The sequence below is a fragment of the Oncorhynchus tshawytscha genome, linkage group LG15, assembly GCF_018296145.1.
Source record: "Oncorhynchus tshawytscha isolate Ot180627B linkage group LG15, Otsh_v2.0, whole genome shotgun sequence".
Lineage (NCBI taxonomy): Eukaryota > Metazoa > Chordata > Actinopteri > Salmoniformes > Salmonidae > Oncorhynchus > Oncorhynchus tshawytscha.
In genome coordinates, this window is record NC_056443.1 from 40,213,125 (window position 1) to 40,216,671 (window position 3,547).

Consider the following 3,547-nt stretch of genomic DNA (forward strand, 5'->3'; position numbering starts at 1 on the left):
GACACTGTGTTAACTAACCTCCAGATGAGCTTCAATGCCATACAACTCTCCTTCCGTGGCCTCCAACTGCTCTTAAATGCAACTAAAACTAAATGCATGCTCTTCAACCGATCGCTGCCCGCACCTGCCCGCCTGCCTAGCATCACTACTCTGGACGGTTCTGACCTAGAATATGTGGACTACTACAGATACCTAGGTGTCTGGTTAGACTGTAAACTCTCCTTCCAGACTCACATTAAGCATCTCCAGTCCAAAATTAAATCTAGCATAGGCTTCCTATTTCACAACAAAACATCCTTCACTCATGCTGCCAAACATACCCTTGTAAAACTGACTATCCTACCGATGCTTGACTTCGTCGATGTCATTTACAAAATAGCCTCCAACACTCTACTAAGCAAATTGGATGCAGTCTATCACAGTGCCATCCGTGTTGTCACCAAAGTCCCATTTACCACCCACCACTGCAACCTGTATGCTCTCGTTGGCTGGCACTCGCTTCATATTCATCGCCAAACCCACTGGCTCCAGGTCGTCTATAAGTCTTTGCTAGGTAAAGCCCCACCTTATCTTAGTTCACTGGTCACCATAGCAGCACCAACCAGTAGCACGCGCTCCAGCAGGTATACTTCACTGGTCATCCCCAAAGCCAATTCCCCCTTTGGCCGCCCTTCCTTCCAGTTCTCTGCTGCCAATGACTGGAACAAATTACAAAAATCACTGAAGCTGGAGATTCATATCTTCCTCACTAACTTTAAGCATCAGCTGTCAAAGCAGTTTACAGATCATTGCATCTGTAAATAGCCCATCCAACTACTTCATCCCCATATTGTTATTATAATTTTTGGCTCCTTTGCACCCCAGTATCTCTACTTGCACATTCATCTTCTGTACATCTATCACTCCAGTGTTAATGCTAAATTGTAATTATTTCGCCAAGATGTCCAATTTATTGCCTTACCTCCCTAATCTTATTTAATTTGCACACTGTATATCAACTTTTCTATTGTGTTATTGACTGTACGTTTGTTTATTCCATGTTCAACTCTGTTTTGCACTGCTTTGCTTTATCTTGGCCAGGTTGCAGTTGTAAATGAGAACTTGTTCTCAACTGGCCTACCTGGTTAAATAAAGGTAAATACAGGACAATGACCCAAAACACACCTCCAGGCTGTGTAAGGGCCATTTGACCAAGGATAGTGATGGAGTGCGGCATCAGAAACACACTACACACTCCACAGAACACACACAGAACACACACCGCAGAACCGACACATGCTCCAGTTATGTTAGTAAGACCAGGCTCAGTGATGCAGCATGTCTTTGTAAAGCTCTTCAGATTTCTATTTTAAAAGAAGCACATTTCATTCAAGTTGTTTTGGAAATAAGTTTTGCTTCTGTGTGTTCGCTGAGAAGGAACAGCCTGTGTCAATGTTAATCAGGAAGGAAGAGAGAGGGAGAGAACTTTCTTTCTTCGACCCTCTTTTCCTTTGTTTGAGATGTTCTGTAAATATATATATATATATAGGTCTTGAACAAGTTTTTGTGACAAAGATGTTTATTATTTACATAAAGCATAACAGGTTGTGTTAACATATTTAAACCAAACACTATTTAAGAATATAGAGTGGTTACATGCCAACAGGTCCCAGGTCATTGATGAAGGCCTAGATACAATCCTGGCTCCAAAGATTTGTGCTATAGCGAGATTGAAATTTAAAGCCAAGGTAAAGGTCACCCTACACTGGGACAGAGCTGACAGGATGGTAAAGGTTACTCTTACACTGGGACTGAGCTGACAGGATGGTAAAGGTCACTCTACACTGGGACAGAGCTGACAGGATGGTAAAGGACACTGGGACAGAGCTGACAGGATGGTAAAGGTCACTCTACACTGGGACAGAGCTGACAGGATGGTAAAGGTCACTCTACACTGGGACAGAGCTGACAGGATTGTAAAGGTCACTCTACACTGGGACAGAGCTGACAGGATGGTAAAGGTCACTCTACACTGGGACAGAGCTGACAGGATGTTAAAGGTCACTCTACACTGGGACAGAGCTGACAGGATGGTAAAGGTCACTTTTTTTTATTTTAACCTTTGTTTTACTAGGCAAGTCAGTTAAGAACAAATTCTTATTTTCAATGACGGCCTAGGAACAGTGGGTTAACTGCCTGTTCAGGGGCAGAACGACAGATTTGTACCTTGTCAGCTCGGAGATTCGAACTTGCAACCTTTCGGTTACTAGTCCAATGCTCTAACCACTAGGCTACCCTGCCGCACCGTCACTCTACACTGGGACAGAGCTGACAGGATGGTAAAGGTCACCCTACACTGGGGCAGAGCTGACAGGATGGTAAAGGTCACCCTACACTGGGACAGAGCTGACAGGATGGTAAAGGTCACCTTACACTGGGACAGAGCTGACAGGATGCTAAAGGTCACTCTAAGCCCATTTTACATCATCAGAGTGCTTCATAGATACCCAGCCTAAAACCCAAAGCGCAAGCAGTGCAGAGACAGAAGAAGTGTAGTTAGGAAAAGCTTCCTACAAAGCAGGAACCTAGGAAGAAACCTAGAGAGGATTTAGTGTGATGACATCCTTCAGGTGTGCCTCTCAGGTGGGGGGTTAGGGTGAGGGTCAGGTGGGGGGTTGCACCAAGGCATGCTGGGTAAGAGAGACCACCAGTCTCCCTCTCCGTTCCCCCTCTCCTCCCTCCTCTCTCCCCCAGACATCTCCCATCCTCCCACTACCCATTCCTTCTCCTGACTCTCTCTCTCCCTCCCTCTCATCCCCTCTACACTCTCCTCCCTCAGAACCAAACTGTATCGCTTCTTAGCCTCTCTCCCTCCTCCTCCTCTCTCTCTACCTCCCTTCCTCCCTCCTTCCTCTGTCTGCCAGCTCTCCTCTACATCCCTCAATCCCTCTATCTTCTCCTCCCTACTGTACACTCTGTAGAGACTCTTCCTATACACATCCTTCCTCTCCACCCCTCCCACTATTCCTCCCTCACTTTCTTCTTCTTTTCCCTCCCTCCTGTTTTTTAGTGACATCCCCACAGCTGTCCCTTTTCTTGCTGAGTCCAACATCTCAATCACACTCTCTCCCTCCTCCATATCTGCCTCCTCCCCCTCTCCTTCTCCCTCCTCTCTAGAGATGAATAGAACAGAGCGATAGACGGCCTGTACCCCCCTCCTCCACCCCCTCCTAGAGGCAGGGATATGGCTTTGACTCCCCCGTTCTCCCCATTGACCTCCCCCTTGTCTCCCCCTCGTGGCATTTGAACCTGAGCAGCTGGACTCCCCTCCCTCCCCCACCCCTACCCCTGTTCAGTAGAGGCCTATAGACAGTCCTATACATCCTCCATAGCCATAGGCCGCTCACACACACCCACCCCCCAGACAGAACACACAACAAAACACACCCTGCAAACAGCCACCAGCAAAACACAGCTCTGCCTCCTGCCGCACTACCACCCCCCCGTCCCAGCTGATCCCCCCAGGGATCTGAACCTCCAACCCGTCTGACTGTGGTCACTGGGGCAG